Source organism: Helianthus annuus, chromosome 13 (genome assembly GCF_002127325.2).
Source record: "Helianthus annuus cultivar XRQ/B chromosome 13, HanXRQr2.0-SUNRISE, whole genome shotgun sequence".
Classification (NCBI taxonomy): Eukaryota; Viridiplantae; Streptophyta; class Magnoliopsida; order Asterales; family Asteraceae; genus Helianthus; species Helianthus annuus.
Genome location: NC_035445.2, coordinates 127,117,265 through 127,139,368, shown reverse-complemented (window position 1 = coordinate 127,139,368; position 22,104 = coordinate 127,117,265). Strand labels below are relative to the sequence as shown.

General features: G+C 36.3%; 1 long non-coding RNA gene and 1 other non-coding gene across 6 annotated transcripts in view; both read left to right on the top strand.

The window, feature by feature from the left end:
- The first annotated feature begins 580 nt into the window (after positions 1-580).
- LOC110899315 overlaps positions 581-22,104 on the top strand; it is a 35,644-nt gene continuing 14,120 nt past the window's right edge. The window contains exons 1-11 of the transcript XR_004877607.1: positions 581-815; positions 971-1,078; positions 1,806-1,889; positions 1,964-2,248; positions 2,397-2,480; positions 4,716-4,801; positions 4,922-5,047; positions 5,128-5,199; positions 5,279-5,424; positions 5,517-5,730; positions 5,802-5,906. This is a non-coding gene — a transcript (beta-glucosidase BoGH3B). The remainder of the gene's footprint in view (positions 816-970; positions 1,079-1,805; positions 1,890-1,963; positions 2,249-2,396; positions 2,481-4,715; positions 4,802-4,921; positions 5,048-5,127; positions 5,200-5,278; positions 5,425-5,516; positions 5,731-5,801; positions 5,907-22,104) is intronic.
- On the top strand, positions 10,319-12,341 carry LOC110899316. Of its 5 annotated transcripts, none has more exons than XR_004877616.1 (5): positions 10,319-10,524; positions 11,217-11,359; positions 11,503-11,703; positions 11,776-11,890; positions 12,039-12,341. It is a non-coding gene; the product is annotated as an uncharacterized LOC110899316 (long non-coding RNA). The 5 variants fall into 5 exon arrangements; XR_004877615.1 differs by having other exon boundaries at positions 11,776-11,954; XR_004877614.1 differs by having other exon boundaries at positions 11,243-11,359; positions 11,503-11,954.

Below are 22,104 nucleotides of genomic sequence, written 5' to 3'. Positions count from 1 at the left end.
CCATTAATCATCTTAAACTTTTGCAAACAATTGAATTCAGATCTTAACAATACATATTTTATTACATAGTTTATAAATCAAATTGTTAGAGTTGGTACCTACATTTTATCACTCAAAATTGTTGTTGATTTCCTTCTTAAATAACATATCTTCTTTTGAGAAGCCATTTCTGCAATCACCCCATTGATTGCATATCAAGTATATCCATTAGTTTTTTTTATTAAAATATAACATTTTTTTTATTATTTTGGTATACAAAATTATATTTATCATTCACGTTATGTTTCTTTGATTTTCATTTATGTTGTTGCATATGTAATAAACTAAATATTATAGTTTGAATTGTCAAAGAAAAAATATTGCTGAGATATACTTTGATAAACCATAATAACTATAATCTCGATTTAACCCAAAATTATATCAGTTATACTATTTATCACTACTACAAAATTAAGCAACTGCGACCAAAATTTGCTATCGAGAAAAACTGGATAGCAAATTCATTAACGTAAAACAGTTGGAAATTTTGCATTGGTAGCAAATTGGTAGGAAACATAATAAAAGTAGTAATTATACAACTAAATTTATAAAAGAAGTTAAACCACCTCTGTTGCCTCCAATTTGCCCTACATCTAACCCCGAACAACTCATCCTCATTGCCTCCAATTTCCCCTCATCGCTACTCCACCTCCACCGTAGCATGTCCACCGTAGCAACTCCACCATCGCACCATATCCACCGTCGCACCACCTCACTGTTGCCCAACCTCCGCCATCGCACCATTTCCGGATCATTGAAGAATCCTCACAATCTCCGTACGATTTCTCACTCTATAAATCTAATTTTGCCCTAATTTGTTGTAATATCTATTAGTTTTAGTTCGATTGTGTTTGTAAAGTTCACCGTATGATATTTTGACCTAATTGTCCGTAATTTATGTCCCCTCATCCCTACTCCACCTCCACCGTAGCATGTCCACTGTAGCACCTCCACCATCGCACCATATCCACCGTCGCACCACCTCACTGTTGCACAACCTCCGCCATTTCCGGATCATTGAAGAAACCTCACTATCTCCGTACGATTTCTCACTCTATTTTTCTAATTTTGCCATAATTTGTTGGTAATATCTGTTAGTTTTAGTTCGATTGTGTTGGTAAAGTTCATCGTATGATATTTTGAGCTAATTTGTCCGTAATTTATGTTAGTTTTAGTTCGATTTTGTTCGTAGAGTTCAACGTATGATATTTTGACCTAATTTGTTCCTAATTTTTGGTAGTTTTAGTATGATTATGTTCATTAAGTTAAATCTTATGATACTTGACCTAATTTGTTGGTAATTATTATTAGTTTTTGTTCGATTGTGTTCGTAAAGTTCATCTTATTGTATTTGACATAATCTTTTCATAATTTCTGTCAGTTTTCGTTCAATTTTGTTGGTAACTTTATGTAAAATTGTTGATAACTGGTATGGGCTGCGTATGGTTTGAGTTGATTTGATTACTTTCTTGTTGTTAAGTGACTGCATCTGTTCAAACTGAGAAGGAACTTGGTTTAGCTAGTGCCGATATTGTGGCTGCAAAATCAGCTGGGATTCAATGAAAAGGAAGCCGATAACTATCGCCCACACTGGAACCAGATTTCTTGTGGTTTGTCAACAAGGTAACAAGTGTTATAAAGCTTATATTCACTTTTAGATCTTGTTGAATGGTTGATTTTCTTTGGTTATATACAAATACATTAGGGGACGAAAATAGCGTTTTACTCTATAATTAAATATGATTCTTTATTGCCATGATTTTCAGGTTCCACTTGACTATTCACTCAGATCCTATTTAGAAGTTATCTTCTTAGATCCGATGATGAAGATAAAAGTGCAAGGGTCATTGGTATGTAAAGTACATTTTCAAGTTCTTTTTCATGAGTTAATCAAGATGATCACTTGATACCTTGGTTTAAAAAGGTGTGAGGTGCTCTAACGTGTTTAGGTTTCGAAAGCCACGCGGTGAGGCGAGAGCTTCACGTACGCAAAGTGTTGCTCTATGTACAAACGGAAGTTGCATCTGTCTCATTTGTTTGTACATTTTAGCCTTTTAAACCACGCTTGATACCTATAAACTTAACTTGCAACAGGTTAATAGCCGGCCTTTAGCAAAGTTTCTAAACAAGACTAGCATAGAAAATGGTTTTGTATCGGAAAAACCAGTTCAGCTCATTCTTGGACACTCTCAACTAGACCTGGAGCAGGGTAATTGTGGAATTTTTTTATATTGGCACGGCCGGTTGACCTATCGAGGCGAGTTTATATCATTTTATGTTCGTTTCTGTATTGTTTTTAGCATTCTTTTTTTCTTAATGTTTGTTTTATAATTTAAAATCTTTAATGCTTCTTACAGGCTTACAAAAGAGTTGGGAGCATGATACATAATGGCGAAAACAGTCATGGGCTTGTTGGAGTCATTGATGTGACTGATGTGATGGTATGTTTCTTAAAAAAACTTTTTGTTAAGACTGTTGCACCATTTGTTTTTGAAATTTTTGCTGGTATGGTTTATTATGCAGGATGATAGTGGTCGGGTTTGGGTGCATAACAACAAACAAGCGTTTGTAGATTGTATTAGAAGGAAGATAAGCTAGATATGATAGTATAATGTATTTATTATATTACATAAATGTAGTTATATTGATTTTTATAGGTAGTGGCGGTTACATATCTAACCGTCAAGTATATATGTATGTATGTATTAACAATATGATTCACTAATTTGAATAACAAGAACATCATCATTCTCTTATGTCCCTTAAACATCATCATTCACTTATGTATCGGAGAAAACGAAGTCTCACATATGTATATGTTGATTCGGAACCACTTACACAGGAACAAGTTGATGACTTATATAATGATCAGTTTTCAACTGGAGATGCAGCAAATTTCGTGTTATATGCCAATGCAGACCCTACCACGTATAGAGAAGCCCATAAAGATAACAAGTAGATAGAAGCAATGGACAAGGAAATGGAGTCAATTCAAAGAAATGAAACCGGGGAATTGGCTGATCCTTCAAATGATCAAAAACCCATTGGGGTTAAATGGATTCATAAATTAAAATATGATGAGCATGGAAATGTGAGTAAGTAAAAAGCGAGATTAGTGGCAAAGGGTTACAATCAAAAGTATGGAGTGGATTATCAAGATGTCTTCGCACCTGTCATACAGTTTGACACAGTCAGACTAATATTGGCCTTAGCAGCACGGAATGGTTGGCATCTACATCAAATGGATGTTAAAACAACGTTTTTAAATGGAAATCTAAGTGAAGAGATATATACGGAACAACCAGAGGGATATATTAAAATGGGAGAAGAACGAAAGGTATGCCATCTCAAGAAAGCCCTATATGGGCTAAAACAAGCCCCAAGGGCATGGCAGAGCAGGATAGATAAATTTTTTGGCTCAAATGGGTTCAAGAAATGTGTATACGAACACACTGTTTATTAAGAACACAAAAACTTGGAGGATGGTGATCTGCCTGTATGTTGATGACCTTATTATAGCTAGTGATTCACTAAACATGATAAACCAACTCAAAGATTCAATGAAGAAAGAATTCGAGATGACTGACCTGGGAATTTTGCACTATTTCTTAGGCATGGAGGTCAAGTATGAAGGTGGAAATATCACATTATCACAGCAGAAATATGCAAAGGGTTTGCTAAAAAAATTCAATATGGAAAGGTGTAATATAATCTCTACTCCTATGTAATATGGTCAGCGATTATCCAAGAATGATCCTGAAGATGAAGTGGATCAGAATTTATATAGAAGCCTAGTGGGATGTCTTATGTACTTGACGAATACACGGCCTGATATAATGTTTGCTGTTAGTAAGATTAGCCGATTTATGGAGAAACCGAAGAAAAGTCACTGGGAAGCCGGGAAAAGAATTTTAAGGTACATAAAAGGGACAATAAACCATGGAATCATCTACGCTAAGGGAAGTAAAGGGAAATTGGTTGGTTATAGTGACAGGGAAATTGCTGGGAATGTACATGATAGTAAAAGTACCTCAGGATATGTATTTCATTTAGGAACAGGAGCAATTGCATGGCAATCTAAAAAACAAAAGGTTGTTGCCTTATCTTCAACCTAAGCTGAATATATAGCATTATCAATGGCTGGATGCCAGGCACTCTGGATAAAGGGAATTCTCAATGAACTTCAAATGAATATGAATTGCCCACAGGTAATCTTCTGTGATAACAAATCCACAATTTGTCTAGCTAAAGATCCTGTCTATCATGGAAAAAGCAAACATATTAGAGTGAAGTATCATTTCATTCGAGATCTTGTCAAGGAAGATGAAGTTGAAGTCAGGTTCTGAACAACGAAAGATCAAGCTGCAGACATTCTAACCAAAGCACTGCAACCAAAGGACTTCAGCCGTATCAAAGGACTCCTACATGTTGCTGCTATCTAGCTTACGGGAGGGTATTAGAAGGAATATAAGCTAGATATGATAGTTAGTATAATGTATTTATTATGTTACATAAATGTAGGTATATTTATTTTTATAGGTAGTGGCGGTTACATATCTAACCGTCAAGTATATATGTATGTATGTATTAACAATATGATTCACCAATTCGAATAACAAGAACATCATCATTCTCTTATGTCCCTTAAACCCTAATCTGAATTCTAATCTCAATAGATTGTGAACCTTATGCTTTGCTTGAGGATTGGCTTAGTGAAAAGGCAGATGAGTACTTGGACAACACTGTCGACAAGGTCAATGTGGTAAGTCTCATTGCATTTATTTCTAAGTTTTGTTACAGATTGCGAGAACTCAAAATATTTACATCATATATATTGTATAAAATGGCTTTAATCTTACAAGTCTTGGTATTTGTAGTGTAGAAAAAAGGTGGAGTGCGGTACAAACCTGATCTACATTTGAATTCAATCGATCGCGACTAAAACAGTTTCAGATCTTCTTCACATAAATTTGATTTCTAAATCGATCGTTTGTCTCAAGCAACTCAGGTAAATTCGATTTCTAGTAAAACTTACATATTACTTTGGCGTTGTATCCGGTTCTAGTTGTGACATAAGATCTTGTGAAGAGAATTGGTGCTGCCACTGCAGCTGAAGTTAGAGCAACTGGTATTCCATATGCTTTTGCCCCTTGTATTGTTGTAAGTACATTAAGAAATACTTATATTGCTGTTAATATATTGTTTCAAAAAATCTGAACTTGTGCAAATTTCTTTATAGGTTTGCAGAGATCCAAGATGGGGTTGATGTTACGAGAGTTACAGTGAGGATTCCAAACTTGTTCAAAATATGACCGACGTTATTCTATGGTTGCAAGGTGAAATTCCTAAAGGATCACGTCTCGGTGTCCCATACGTTGCTGGAAAGTATGTCCCTTTGGTTCCAGTTTTACTTAAGACCTATAGTTTTGCATGTAAATTTTCTTTATTTTAAATGACCCATCATCATAATTCATCAGGGACAAGGTAGCTGCATGTGCAAAGCACTTTGTGGCAGACGGTGGGACGACTCTCGGCATAGATGAAAATAACACCGTGGCCAATCGGCATGAATTGCTAAGTATCCAGGGTGTATCAACAGTCATGGTGTCGTATTCCAGCTGGAACGGTTAAAGAATGCATGCCAATCGCGATCTTATTACTGGATACCTCAAGGACAAGCTTAATTTCAAGGTATATATTTTTACATCCAATAATTTTTTTCTTTTCTTTTAAAGTGAACTTTATTTTTGTTTTCTTGTCAGGGTTTTGTTATCTCAGATTGGGAGGGAATTGACCGAATTACTTTGCCTCCTCATTCCAACTACACTTACTCTGTCTTAGCTAGTATTACAGCTGGCATCGATATGGTTAGTATATTTTGTTAAATTATTAATGTATTTGTTTCATGAAATATGAAGTTTGAATAAATACCCAAGTTTGAATAAAAACAATTCATGTTTTTGGATGGTAAAAAACTATACAAGGTCAAAAGTCAATGTGATTAAGTAAAAGTGAAAAACAATTAGTATTATATTTTTTTAGTACCGATCTCTAGCCTATAAGTAAGCCCATTTATTAAGAAGCCTAAGTCGGAGCTCCACTTATGGAGCTCGAGTTGGCTCACGAGTCTAAACAAACTTGTTATTTATATACTTTTAGTTTGATATATATCGATATTATATATATTATTATATATAAATTATTTTGATAAATATAACTAAATATATTATGTTATATATAAAAGTTATGTATTAAATATGGGGTTTATAGACCAAATGAGCTCCCTCAACCACCAAACTAGTCTTTTGGAATGAGTTCTCATGTATTAAATGAAATTTGTTGCAGGCTCCCGTTGTCAAGAAGTTTCCCGGCTAAACTTTCATTCACTTGTTTCACATGCTTCTTTGGGTTGATCCAGTTGATAGTCATAGCGGCAGTTTTTGAGAGGGACCCCGTCTAATGAAAAATCATGCCCGGGGAAGAAAGTTTCACCATATTATACGCCCTAAGTAAATGCTTGCTCCATATTATGCCACATATAGATAACTAGATCTACATATGGTGCATTCAGAAAAATATATGTGTTACAGGGTATCATTTCATCTGGCGTTTTCCTATGGCTTCAAACATGGTGCATTCAGAAAGGTGGGCCTGTTTTTGTTGCTATGTTCCAGCCTGTGCAGATTGTTCGTGTTGCTAGTGTTGCTATTATGGCGTTTGCGATTCTTCATGATCAGTTGTACTTGGGTTATGTGATATTTTGATTTGGCTGTTTTTGTTATGAGAATCATTATTGGATGCTTGTTATGATTTTAAAATTTCTTTAATGGTTACATTTTTAGTTTTGCAAAGAATATAAACGGCATAGAAATAGGTATTAAAGGGCAAAAAGAGTAGCATCAGGCAACGCGGTAGCAATATGGTGAAAAAAGTGGTAGCAAAACCGTACCAAGAAAAAGGGTAGCAAAACGATTGCAACAAAAAGCTGTAGCAAAACGGTAGTAAAAAGCGGCAGCAAAACGGTCGCAAAAACTGTAGCAAAAAAATAAACGGTAGCAAATAGGTGGTAATAGGGCAATTGCTACGTGTGTATTTCTTACGGTGTTTTTGGTGGCAAAACGGTGACAAAAGGGCAATTGCCACTGTTTTGCGACCGAAAATGCGGTAGCAAAAGCCCTTTTCTCTAGTAGTGTATAATTTGGATTATTTGAGGAGATTAAAGAGAAGAATAAAACAAGTCTCTAACACAACTCAAAATTGTATGAATTACAATATGCATTATGTATAAGAGAATAATGAATACTGACAAATTAGTTAGACGATTTGATATATCTTATGATGGTGTGATCCAAAGCAAACACACTGATAACGAGTTATAAACAAGCCTAATATATAGCAAGAAGATGAGAAGGGATATTGGAATAGAAAGAGATGTTTAATGTTGAATGGTCTGCCATTTACAATAGAATACATGAACTATCTATAGGGGAAAAGTTTTGTAGAACTCGTTGATTTATATTAGGAGTTGATAATCTAAATATAATTATTTATAACACTCTGCCTTTATATTATTTGCAAAATTTAAGGTTTTTCAAGTCGAGGTCCCATTGAGAGCATCATCTCTATTCTTTAGGGATAGATGTAAGGTTAATCATTATCTCATCCTTATTCGACCCTACCTAAGGATGAGACATTTATTGGGTATGTTTATTTGTTATGTAATCATCTCCTTAGTTTTATCACTTTACGCATGTTTGTGTTGCCTAATGAAATAAATGAATCATAAAATCATATTTTTTTATTACTTTTTCATTTTGCTAGTTTTGTTACTTTAACTTTCTTAAAAAAATCATAAAAAAGTAAACTTTTCATATTTATTTAAAAAACATCCTTACATAATACGTTTCTTATGCATGTCTAATTCTTCTACATTGACAATAATCATGAATACAAAGTGATGCTACACCAGGATGACAAAAACCAAAACAATCATCATCGTCTTTACATGGCCGCAATATATTGGAGATATTAAGTGTGCCCTGAATCGAACTTTCAACAGCGGCGACAGTAGCTGAAGCTGATGTTTTAGCATTAGCATCCCGTATTGCGATAGTATATGTAAAAGTACAAGTATTCAACACTAACGCGACTAAAAAGACAATCTTAAACGAAGAATTCACCATATTTTTTATTGTTGTCTTGAGTGTTAGAAGGGAATAATCTTCTGTGTGTATTACCTCATGAATGATACAATTTATACAGAACATGTGATTGCTACGATCTTGGCCAAATCACTCGAATTAAGCTATTTACAATTATAATAATGATGACAGGAGTATGACTAGGTGATCACAATACTAATAATATAGTTTCCTTTTATACTAATATTGAGTTGTGAGTTTCAGAGACCATCAAGGCGTTATTTATAGCCATCACACTTTTAATTTTTAATGACAATGAAATTAGAAAAAAAATGTCATACAATGTCCAAGAATTCACCGTATTTTTTTCATGATGCTCTTCTTATGGTATATTATTAATGTCGAATATATGTTGGATTATTGATTATCAAACACTAGTAATTAAACTTTTTGCAATGAAAAAGAAAAATATTTAAGGTGTTTAATAATCTAACACGAAAATTTTGTGGTTTGGGAATAATTTACTAGCTAAAAAAGTTATCAAAACTCAAAGGTTTGTTTGTAAACAAATAAACTCTAGTGGTTATTAATTAAAGAGTTAATAAATATTCTGTATTTATTTGGTTATTAATTAAAGAGTTAATAAATATTCTTAATATATTTCTTACACTAGTTGATAAATAATAAATTTGTATCTATAACTATATCTATAATCAATAATACATTATTAGGAGAAAGGATCCGCATAAAAGTAAATTACATACATTTTAAGATGGCATGTGCAATGTTCCGTTCACAAATTTTCTTTGCCATCAATTATTTCCTAAAGTGCTCCTCCTCACACAAAAGTCAAAGAATTGATAACTAAAGGTATTCTTAAATGCAATTAAATTGATAAATTAATACAATTTAAGTTATAAATAAGTGTACATAATATCATGAGATAAGGAGCTCAATATATTTAATAAATAAACATTTTATTAAATATTTGAAACGCTCTATTTAATTTGAAGGAAGTCAAGACGTATCTAATAAATAAACATTTTATTAAATATATTGTACTCTAAAAAAACTAATAAAAATTAATGATGAATTGAAATGCAAATTAATAAACGTTTTGTAAATGACTTAAAAGCACCCATATATATATTCTTAATAGAGATTTTATAACTATCTATATTATAAAAAATAGTAAATTCTAATAAAAATTATTTTGCTAAGAACTTTTACCGTATCAACAACTTAATGAAGTGCATAACATAAAAAAAAAAAAAAAACCTAGAGTAATTGTTATATTAACAATAAAAAACCCAAATAATCATAATATTTTACGTATCATCTTCCATTAATCATCTTAAAGTTTTGCAAACAATTGAAATTCAGATCCTAACAATACATATTTTATTACATGGTTTATAAATCAAATTGTTAGAGTTGGTACCTACATTTTATCACTCAAATTGCTGTTGATTTCCTTCTTGAATAACATATCTTCTTTTTAGAAACCATTTTTCTGCAATCACCCCATTGATTGCGTATCGAGTATATACATTAGTTTTTTTTATTAAAATATAGCTTTTTTATTATTTTGCTATATAAAATTATATTTATCATTCACGTTATGTTTCTTTGATTTTCATTTATGTTGTTGCATATGTAATAAACTAAATATTATATATTGAATTGTCAAAGAAAAAATATAGCTGAGATATACTTTGATAAACCGTAATAACTATAATCTGGATTTAACCCAAAATTATATCAGTTATAATATTTATCACTACTACAAAATTAAGCAACTGCCACCAAAATTTGCTACCGAAAAACTGGATAGCAAATTCAATTAACGTAAAACAGTTGGAAATTTTGCATTGGTAGCAAATTGGTAGGAAACATAATAAAAGAAGTAATTATACAACTAAGGGCATGTTTGGGTAAGCTTTTTGAAACAACTTATTGACTTATTGGCTTTTTGAAAAGTCATAAGCTTTAAAATGATGTTTGGCAAAGAGGGTGTATGTGAGGGGGAAAAGCCAATAAGTCAATAAGTCACAAAATCCTGACTTTTCCAAGAAGCCAATAAGTCAATAAGTTGTTTCAATAAGCTTACCCAAACATGCCCTAAATTTATAAAAGAAGTTAAACCTCCTCTGTTGCCTCCAATTTGCCCTACATCTAACCCCGAACAACACATCCTCATTGCCTCCAATATCCCCTCATCGCTACTCCACCTCCACCGTAGCACCTCCACCATCGCACCATATCCACCGTCGCACCACCTCACTGTTGCCCAACCTCCGCCATCGCACCATTTCCGGATCATTGAAGAAACCTCACTATCTCCGTACGATTTCTCACTCTATTTTTCTAATTTTGCCCTAATTTGTTTGTAATGTCTGTTAGTTTTAGTTCGATTGTGTTCGTAAAGTTCACCGTATGATATTTTGACCTAATTGTCCGTAATTAATGTCCCCTCATTGCTACTCCACCTCCACCGTGGCACCTCCACCATCGCACCATATCCACCGTTGCACCACCTCACTGTTGCACAACCTCTGCCATTTCCGGATCATTGAAGAAACCTCACTATCTCCATACGATTTCTCACTCTATTTTTCTAATTTTGCCTTAATTTGTTCATCATATCTGTTAGTTTTAGTTCCATTGTGTTCATAAAGTACACCGTATGATATTTTGAGCTAATTTGTCCGTAATTTATGTTAGTTTTAGTTTGATTTTGTTCGTAGAGTTCAACTTATGATATTTTGACCTAATTTGTTCCTAATTTTTGGTAGTTTTAGTATGATTGTGTTCATGAAGTTAAATCTTATGATATTTGACCTAATTTGTTGGTAATTTTTATTAGTTTTTGTTCGATTGTGTTCGTAAAGTTCATCTTATTGTATTTTGACATAATTGTTTCATAATATCTGTCAGTTTTCGTTCAATTTTGTTGGTAACTTTATGTAAAATTGTTGATAACTGGTATGGGCTGCGTATGGTTTGAGTTGATTTGACTACTTTCTTCTTGTTAAGTGACTGCATCTGTTCAATCTGAGAAGGAACTTGGTTTAGCTAGTGCCGATACTGTGGCCGCAAAATCAGCTGGGATTCAATGAAAAGGAAGCCGATAACTATCGCCCACACTGGTACCAGATTTCTTGTGGTTTGTCAACAAGGTAACAAGTGTTATAAAGCTTATATTCACTTTTAGATCTTGTTGAATGGTTGATTTTCTTTGGTTATATACAAATACATTAGGGGACCAAAATAGCAATTTACTCTATAATTAAATATGATTCTTTATTGCCATGATTTTCAGGTTCCACTTGACTATTCACTCAGATCCTATTTAGAAGTTATCTTCTTAGATCCGAGGATGAAGATAAAAGTCCAAGGGTCATTGGTATGTAAAGTACATTTTTCAAATTCTTTTTCATGAGTTAATCAAGATGATCACTTGATACCTTGGTTTAAAAAGGTGTGAGGTGCTCCAACATGTTTAGGTTTCGAAAGCCACGCGGTGAGTCAAAAGCTTCACGTACGCAAAGTGTTGCTCTATGTACTTGATACCTATAAACTTAACTTGCAACAGGTTAAAAGCCGGCCTTTAGCAAAGTTTCTACACTAGACCAGCATAGAAAATGGTTTTGTATCGGAAAAACCAGTTCAACTCATTCTTGGACACTCTAAACTAGGCCTCGAGCACGGTAATTGTGGAATTTTTTTATATTGGCACGGCCGGTTGATCGAGGCGAGTTTATATCATTTTATGTCCGTTTCTGTATTCTTTTTAGCATTTTTTTTTCATTGCTTAATGTTTGTTTTATAATTTAAAATCTTTAATGCTTCTTACAGGCTTACAAAAGAGTTGGGAGCATGATACATAATGGCCAAAACAGTCATGGGCTTGTTGGAGTCATTGATGTGACTGATTTGATGTTATGTTTCTTAAATAAATTTTTTGTTAAGACTGGTGCACCATTTGTTTTTGAAACATTTGCTGGCATGGTTTATTATGCAGGATGATAGTGGTCGGGTTTGGGTGCATAACAACAAACAAGCGTTTGTAGATTGTATTAGAAGGAATATAAGCAAGATATGATAGTTAGTATAATGTATTTATTATGTTACATAAATGTAGTTATATTTATTTTTATAGGTAGCAGCGGTTACATATCTAACCGTCAAGTATATATGTATGTATGTATTAACAATATGATTCACCAATTCGAATTACAAGAACATCATAATTCTCTTATGTCCCTTAAACCCTAATCTGTATTAACGATCTGCATTTACAAATATTACAATTACTGTAATTCACTTTAAAAATCATTTTTCCTGTTCGTCCGAATGACAACATCAAACGGCGGAATTCAAACCCAGATCCCGAAACTATTGGGACATAATTACTATCATTGGCACATACAAATGAAGGTTTTATTAGAATCACAAGATCTGTGGACCTGTGTAGAAGAAGGATACAATCAACTTGCCATCGGCGCTTCAGAAAATGATCAAAACGCTCACAGCGAAAAAGTGAAGAAGGATAAGAAGGCACTTCAAATAATTTTTTAGGCAGTCAATGAAACCATTTTTGATCGAATTGCAACAAGCAAAACGTCCAAAGAAGCATGGGATATCCTTCACAAGGCATATAGAGGGGAACATAGAGTCAAAACGGTAAAACTTCAAACCCTAAGATGTGAGTTTGATGCATTACGAATGAAAGACAACGAAACTATAGAAGAATATATCAATAGAACGACAATTATACCGATTCAATTAGGTGTTGGTGCACTTGTGTCTGTACTTTGTCTGTATTCGGTCTCGATGTAAACGATGTCCTTGTCAGTCTTGTAAGTTGACCAAGTCAACCGTCCTCCTGGTTTGACTCAGTCAACAGTTAGTTATTGGTTGTCATTTGTCTGGCTCGAAGGATGAGTGATCGAAGGATAATGTAGATCCTTCGATCACCTCGAAAGATATGCTTCGATAGATAGACCTCGAAAGACAATCTTTCGAGGTCCTTGCTGATCCTTCGAAAGCATTATATTCGAAAGATGATCCTTCGGACCATCTATCGAATCCTTCGACCATGACAACCTGTGCTGGGTATATATACCCATGCACTGTGTTTCGGATAAGATAGATGCACATAGACACACACACCTGAGAGAGAGAGTTCTGAGAGTTTACATAGGTGCACACACCGAAAGAGAGAGAGTTCTTGAGAGCATCTTCCGAAACACACACACTTTGAGAGTTTACAAGTTAGATTTGTAAACATTGTGCTTGTAACTGAAACCTTCATTTGCATTAATACAAGTTGTGTTAATCGGTGAACCCTTGTGTGTTGTGTGTATACTTGCTTAATCCCGGTTTGCTCGCTAGCTTGGATTCCGCACTCGCTAGTGGGTTAGTATAACAAGGTTTGAGGTTCGTCATCCGACAAAAAGGGACCTACAAGTGGTATCAGAGCTTGGCTCTTTACCTTGTTTAAAACCGGGTTTTCAAGTTCTTGGTGTGTGTTTGAACACTTGGTTTAACACCCGTTTTTGTTGGTTTTTCTACACTTTTAAACTGGAAAACGTGTTTTAAACTTACCGGGAGTGTTCGTAAGTGGGTTGGGTAACTTGAAAACTTGTTTTTGAGTGATTTGGTGAATTCCGGCAATATTCCGGTTAAGGTTCCGGTCACCGGTTTCTGGGTTAAATTTACCATTTTGGGTAAGTTCTTGTTTGAAAATCGTGGTTGGTAAGATAGTACAGTCTGCCATACCCTTTTGCCGAAAGTTGACTTACCAACCCATCACCTTTTCACCTACCCGTCACATCTGTGTCAGTGTGTCAGTGAGCATTCGAAAGATATCCTTCGACATCGAAAGATATCTTTCAACATCGAAAGACCATCCTTCGTTCAGAGACAGCTCGATAGATAAATATCTTTCGAGTAGTCCTCCTGAGTCCGAAACATATCTTTCGATAAGGGAATCTTTTCGAAAGATAGTTGTTCGAAAGATAGTTGTTCGAAAGATAAGGATTTATCTCGAAAGATAAGGATCTTTCAGGTGTGAATCTTTCGAGATTTTGAATCTTTCGAAGCCTTTGCTCGAAAGTCAACAGTGATCTTTCGAACACTGTTGATCATTCGAACAAGGGTGATCTTTCGAAAGTCAGCTATACGAAAGATAAGGATATTTAACTCGAAAGATAAGGATCTTTCAAAGGAGAATCCTTCGAGTTCTTGAATCTTTCGACATCATTGTTCGAGATTCAACAGTAATCTTTCTAGTACTGTTGATCCTTCGAACAATAGTTGGTCTTTCGATTGTGGTCAGTTTATTGTTAACAAGTTTCTGTGATCTCAGATCTTTCGATCAGGATTCTTCGGCTGTGTGATCTTTCGGAGTATTCAGTTAGCATTTATTTTGCTCATTAATCATGAATCCGAGTTGGTGGAATCCTGCTCCAGATAGTGGTAAATATACAAGTTCAGGAGTTACTCCTTCATGGTGGGGTACACCGGCTCCTGATAGTGGAAAATACACGTGTACAAGTCTATCACCATCATGGGCCGAATCTCCAGTATCTACATCTTCACAAGTAAATGCTTTACCATCAAATCAATGGGCATTAGTAACGGGTCAAACTCCGAGTGTACAAAGTATCTTATTAAGCGAAAGCGAAACAGGAAGTTTGAATCGACCCCCAAAACTGATGAGTTTGAATGAATATCCAGGATGGGCTGAGAGGTTTAAAACATATGTTCTTGGTCAAAATACGGAACTGTGGATACGTTTCACCACAGATTTCGATCAAGCCATAGAGGTTGCTGCTTCAGAGACTGCGTCATTTGCTGATCTTCCCGAAGATAAAAAGAAAACGTATGATCTGGAAAAGAAAGCATACGCCATTCTCACCCAGGCTTTGAGCAAGGATATTTATCACCAGTTTGTCAGCTTCAAGACAACTAAGAAGTTGTGGGACGGGTTGAAAACAAGAGGAGTAGGGAATGAAGCAACACGTCAGCTGCGTCATGATCTACTCAAGAAAGAATTTGACAGCTTCGCTTGCATGGATAAGGAGCCTCTGGGAGACATGACAAGTCGTTTCTATCACCTGCTTACTGAGTTGAAAAATTTTGGAGTTACAACAACTCAAGCAGAGGTGGTAAAGAAGTTTGCTGATGCCTTACCTCCTCAATGGAGTAGTTTCTTGGAAATCCTTAAGTATAACGGAGCGTTGAGAACTACAAGTTTTAACGACTTCGTGCAGCTTTTGGAAAACAAGGATCAGGAGGAAATATTGAAGGCGAAGAGAGTTCCATTGCCACAGAATCCAGAAATGTATTATGGAACTTCCAGCTCTTCGTCTGCAAGAACTGGTTCACATGCTCCAATTCAAACGGCGTTTGTCACAAGCACAGATTGTTTTGGCAATCCAATACAAGTTCCTGTTAAGCCGCCTCCCACCACAGACATATTTGGAAATCCAATCCAACCACCTCCACCTCCTCCTGCTCAACAACAACGTGCATGTTATGGAGGAACATCATCTGCTGGTCAACAATCAAAGCCAAATACAGTACAGCTCGACACTTCAAGCTTTTCTAAAGTCAGTGTAGAAGTAGCCAAGGAACACATGGAGCTACTTAACACTATAGTGAGCGCGTACTGTGGGTTGATAGAAGGTCAGATTGGTAACATTAATCTGACACAGGAAGACTATCGGCAGATAGATAAAGAAGAGATGGACTTGATGGATATCAAGTGGGCCTTTGCTAGTGCTGTGAGAAGAGCAAAGGATTGGATGGAAAGTACTGGCAGAACCAGCTTGGAAAGTAAGAGAGACACCAAGTATGGGTTTGATAAACAAGCAGTAAAGTGCTTCAACTGTGGTGAACGGGGTCACTTCAAGAGGGAATGTGCAAAGCCAGCACAGCATGGAAACCAGAACCCCTTCAGAAACCAGGGCAACCAGCAGAACCAGAACAGGAATAATGAACGTACATTAGTGCCTGTCAACAATCAAGCCAACCGGGCACTTGTAGTTCAGATGGATGAAGGTTGCGACTGGTCAATCCAGTTTGGTGGTGATGCTCCTAATGGTACAGCTTGCTTTGCTCAAGTTGTGAAGGATGTAGTTAACACCAGTGGTGGAGAATCTTTCGCCAGTGGTGGTGAATCTTCTGAAGATGAAGACTCTTCTGGGTACAGCAGGAGTGTTGATGAAGATTCATCTGGGTCAGGCGATGAGAATGTGGGTGAGACATCTGGTGTCTCGGCTGATGCTGATATTGATGAACGTTTGGATGAAGCTGCAGCACTAAGTGTTGGAAGATCTATTCTAGTGGACCAAGCTGCTTGTACTTCGTCTTCTCTCCATTCAGCCTTTATGGCTAATGTCTACAGTTCTTCAAGTCAGGTATGTGTCGATGAACCCATTGCTGTAAACTGTGATAACTGTGATAGCTTGCAGGCTAAATGTGTTAAGTTAGAGGCAAACATGTCTGAGTTGCAAGCCAAACATGATGCTTTACAAGCTAGTTTGTTTGACTGGCAAGACAAACATGGTTCCTTGAATGATGAGTGGTGTGCATTGCAAAGCAAACACGAGGCTTTGCAAGAAAAATATGATGTGACATTCATCCACAATCAGAAGTTGACTGTGGATCTTTCAAAATGCACAGAAGCCAATATGTTTTATGAAAACCATGAAAAGGAATTTAAGTCAATGATTGAGACATTAAAGAAAGACAAAACTGAATTGACTAAAATGGTTTCCAGAAAACAAACGGACATTAATTTGTACATCTCACGTCTTGAGGCAATGCAAAAAGAAATGGTCTGTGTAAAAACGGAAAGTGAGGCAATCCAACTCAAGCTAGACAGCTATTTGAGCTCTAGCTATGTGTTGGATCACATCATTGACGTTCAGAAAGAAAAACGGGATGTCACATGCATAGGTTACAAAAAATGTCCACCACCAGTCAGACACAATTATGATGCCATGCCTGATGAGGAGGATAGAGTGTTCTTCGAACCATCTGTTCCTCTTGATGTGAAGGAGTTTGCAGCAGGACTCGGATACCAGAAAGAAGTATCCTCAGATTCAAATGTGTCAGCAGATACATCTGTAACTGCTGAACAGAAACAGGATCCTCCAGTTGAAGTTGAGGATGCTGATTCTTCAGATGATGAATCTGATGATGCTGCTCCAGCAAAGTCTGATGCGGTAGTCAAAAATGAGGACATACCTCTTGAGAATCACATTCTGTGTGATCCCCCTGTCAAACCCGCTAAGACTGTTGCAACTGAGTCCTCGTCTGAGAAGGAGTCGGAGAGTGTGACCTTGCTGTACACTTTGGTTGGTGATGATAAAATTTACTCAGACAAAGATTTTCCTATTAAGAACGTTAATCAATCCTTAATCAGTAAAGTCTTTGAAAATTCGACAAGTAAGTTTTTGGGGAAGAAAGGACCACATGTTACAGTTACACAGTGTCCTCCAATCCCAAAGGCTGAAGTTCGAAAACAATTTGGCAACAAGAAATTACCAGCAATACCAAAACAGCAAAACCACACCAAGCCCAAAGGAAAGGCACCGGCTCAAGTCCAGAAGAAGCCGAATCAAAAGAAGAAGAAAAATGTTAACTTTGTGAAATCGACGGGAACGGATAAAATTGAAACGTTTGAAAATAAATCTAACTTAGATTTTGTCAAGAAAGCTACTGTTTTGAAAAGAAATGAACAAAACAGTCCACAGCCTAGTACCTCGGGTTCACAAGGTTCAACATCATCGGCTAAGAGAACGCATGATTCTTCGGGGTATGTTGAATGAAGATCATGTTTTGAGTGTGGAACCATTGGGCATATAATTCGAAATTGCCCTTATCTTCATAAGCAGAAAGAAAAGGTTGATGCTCCCCGTGATCACAATGACCGTAAGCGATCTGCTTCTGTCAGACAAGATCCCCGCCTTGTAAAAGAAAGGGAAAAGAAGCAGAAACGCCAACAGGTCAAAAAGATTGAAAAAGCAATTAAAACCGATGTGGTTCAAAAACAATCTGTTTCTGTAAAATCAGCAAATTCAAAAACTTCAAACTGTAATGAAATTAAAATTTTAAAGAATGACACTGATAAAACAAAACAGAACTGGAAACCAAAAACGGTTAATGCATCAGGGGGACCATCACAATTTACAAACCATCAAAGACAAGAAGTTATTGTCATTGATGAAAATGGAAGACCCAAGACCACAATGGCTTGGGTCCCACTCTCCAACTAATCTCTGAGTGAGTGTGCAGGAAGTTCCAGGAGGAACTATTGATAGTCTTAGGATTGTTGATAGTGGAATGTCCTTGCACAAGATAGGCGACAGAAGAAATTGTTGCCTTTGATGGAGAGAGAGGAAAGAAAAAGAAAATTTGGATGAATGAAGTTGCAAAATTCGACCAAATGAAGAACGTGTCAAAATTTGGTCATTATGGTTTTTGATCGGGTCCACAGGAACGAATGAAGTGAAATGTGTGTCGATGCCTTGGCGTGGATTGAACATCCGCACACCATTTCTGAAAGAGAAAGTCAAAGACCTTCGCTGGTGAAATGTGGAAGACCAGCCGGACCCGGAGGTTTATGAGCTTGTTGCTGTCAAGAGATTTTTCAGTAGTTGCAAATTCGACTTTGAAGTCCACACCGGGTGGATATCCAGTTGGGAGAGTGCTTAGATTCCTTGCAATGCACGGAACAGTTGCAGGATACGCCTTTAAATTCTTAATCTCTCCTATACTTGTCGATATTTAAGCTACTTTGTGAATTATTATTATCTCGATCAGCACTCTTTGACCTGACACATTGATCTCGAATATCACCTCACACGTGATTGTTTCAATATGAAATTCATCAATGTTGTCATGGTCCGCACCGCTTACCGACATGCCAACTCACTTTTCCAAAATTTGTTAAATCTTTTCTGATAAAACTTAATTTTGGTAAACGGCATTAAGGTCAAGCACAAGAGTAAACCAACATCGGAAAATCATTTTTGTAAATACCTTTGTGTTTTAAATTTGTCTTAGTTTATTGATTTTAGGGGGAGTAAATCCAAAAATCTGAAAATCCAAAAACATCGAAAAATTTCAAAAACACAAAAACAATAGAAAAACAAAAATGAGTTTCCTGGCGAGCAAAAGAGAAAATGATAGTACATCAGTGGTCTATCCAAACCTCTTTAAACCTTAAATGAAAAACGATAAGCAGCTCTATATAAGATGTATCGGTAGGCTCACAATCATTTTAAAGTGTGCAGGGTGATATAAATCTTAATCGACTGAAGACCAGGTGGGAACCATTCATTGGCATATGGTCTTAGTACCGAAATTTCGTTTGATAGATTGCCGAGGTTCTGAGATATTCGGTCTTTATGCTGCTTATCATCTGGGTATCATGGTTGTATCTTTTACCGAAAAATAACGGGGACGCAAGTCTAGAACTTCCATGATACTATACATACGTGTACATATTTCATACTGCATTCGACCTCAATAAGTGATAAACAATCACATGTCCATATCAAATAAGTGATAAAATATCACATTTATCCGGGTGTCAAGTTCGTCTCTCTGCTGTACGGAAGTACTGACCTGTTCACGGACTTGCACCTGTGCCCTCATGCATATGAAAATCAAGTTCCTCATCAATAAGTGATTATATCACAAAGGGCTTGTTTTCAAATCAAAATAAGTGAGTATCTCACAATTTATACGGTCAAACAGATGATAATCGGTATACTCACCGGTAAGATGAACTCTCGTGCATACCTTGATACGGGAATGTGTCGTGATGTGGATGAACACCGGTCGGTAAGTATAAATCATACCTTAACGTATCCCCTAGCCATGATTACATCTGATAAGTTGAGCTTAAGTGGACAACAATACCGATAATTGTTATAGGATGCTTATCTTAATGTTAACTAACTGAACAACAAGAGTATTTTGGCATGACCGTACACTGATATGATTCTCTTACCCTCGAAACTCGCAAAAAAAAAAAGGAATGTCTGTATATATTTATTTACTGCTTAACTTTTATTGTTTTTCTTTTAAACAAGTTTAGTCGTTTGGTGCATATCAGCACGACATTAGCGGTGATGTCGTTTGATAACACTCAAAGGATTTTAAATTATTGTCTTTTAATTTCAAAAACACGCCTAAAATCCGTGTTTTAATATAAACTTTATAAAAGCCAAAAAGATTTTATTTCTGCTTTATTTTCGATCGTACGATGTTGGAGCTCGAGTCTTCGTTGCCTGAAACCTGACTGAAAACCGAACTGACTAAATCTTCATAAACGGTCAAAATTTGCATGTTTGAAAGTTAAGGACTAAAAATTGACAAATTTATTAAACTTTCAAATTGTCGGACGGTGTTTGATTACGACATGGTCATTCGTGTGTCATTTGGTTATACTAACTATTCCAAGCAGTTGTTCTCATTACGTGTTTAGATTTCTTGCATGTGCAGATTCTAAAGGCTAGGAGAACATGGTCGATGACACGCTTTGGAATGAAGACACGACGAGAAGGCGCTCAAAAGATGAAGATGATCGAGTTGCCGCTGGCCATCATCAACACCACAAGGATCTCACTTCATAAAGATCAAGTTATTCACGAGCATAACTCAAGGGGGAGCTTATGTTAAGGGGGAGTTTGTCAACACACTTCCTACATGACACGGGTAGTTTGTTGATACACTCTCTGCTTTCAAGACGTGAAGACTTTGAAGATCCTCCGACTTTGAAGACTTGAAAGGACATCCGAGTTTTGAGAACTCGAAGACCAAAGACCGTCGAAGTTCGAGACGAGTCTACAACTATAGAAGATAAAGACAAAGCTACAGCCAAGGGGGAGTTTGTTGGTGCACTTGTGTCTGTACTTTGTCTGTATTCGGTCTCGATGTAAACGATGTCCTTGTCAGTCTTGTAAGTTGACCAAGTCAACCGTCCTCCTGGTTTGACTCAGTCAACAGTTAGTTATTGGTTGTCATTTGTCTGGCTCGAAGGATGAGTGATCGAAGGATAATGTAGATCCTTCGATCACCTCGAAAGATATGCTTCGATAGATAGACCTCGAAAGACAATCTTTCGAGGTCCTTGCTGATCCTTCGAAAGCATTATATTCGAAAGATGATCCTTCGGACCATCTATCGAATCCTTCGACCATGACAACCTGTGCTGGGTATATATACCCATGCACTGTGTTTCGGATAAGATAGATGCACATAGACACACACACCTGAGAGAGAGAGTTCTGAGAGTTTACATAGGTGCACACACCGAAAGAGAGAGAGTTCTTGAGAGCATCTTCCGAAACACACACACTTTGAGAGTTTACAAGTTAGATTTGTAAACATTGTGCTTGTAACTGAAACCTTCATTTGCATTAATACAAGTTGTGTTAATCGGTGAACCCTTGTGTGTTGTGTGTATACTTGCTTAATCCCGGTTTGCTCGCTAGCTTGGATTCCGCACTCGCTAGTGGGTTAGTATAACAAGGTTTGAGGTTCGTCATCCGACAAAAAGGGACCTACATTAGGATTAAATGAAGAAAACATCACAGAACAACGAATAGTTGAAAAAATTCTTCGTAGTTTAACAAGGAAATACCAATCGGTTCTAGTAGCCATAGAAGAATCAAAGGACGTAACAGTCATGTGCACGGAAGAATTACTTGGGATCTTACAGTCTCATGAATTAAGGTTGAAGCAGTAAGATGATGTACCCATGGAACCAGTGCTTCAAATACAAAGCCAAAATCAGAATCCATCAAGATTCTTTAGATCATGATTTTACTGGAAAAGGAAGAAGCAGAGGAAGAGGAAGATTTAGTGGACAGATCCGCTGTTATAATTGTCAAAAACC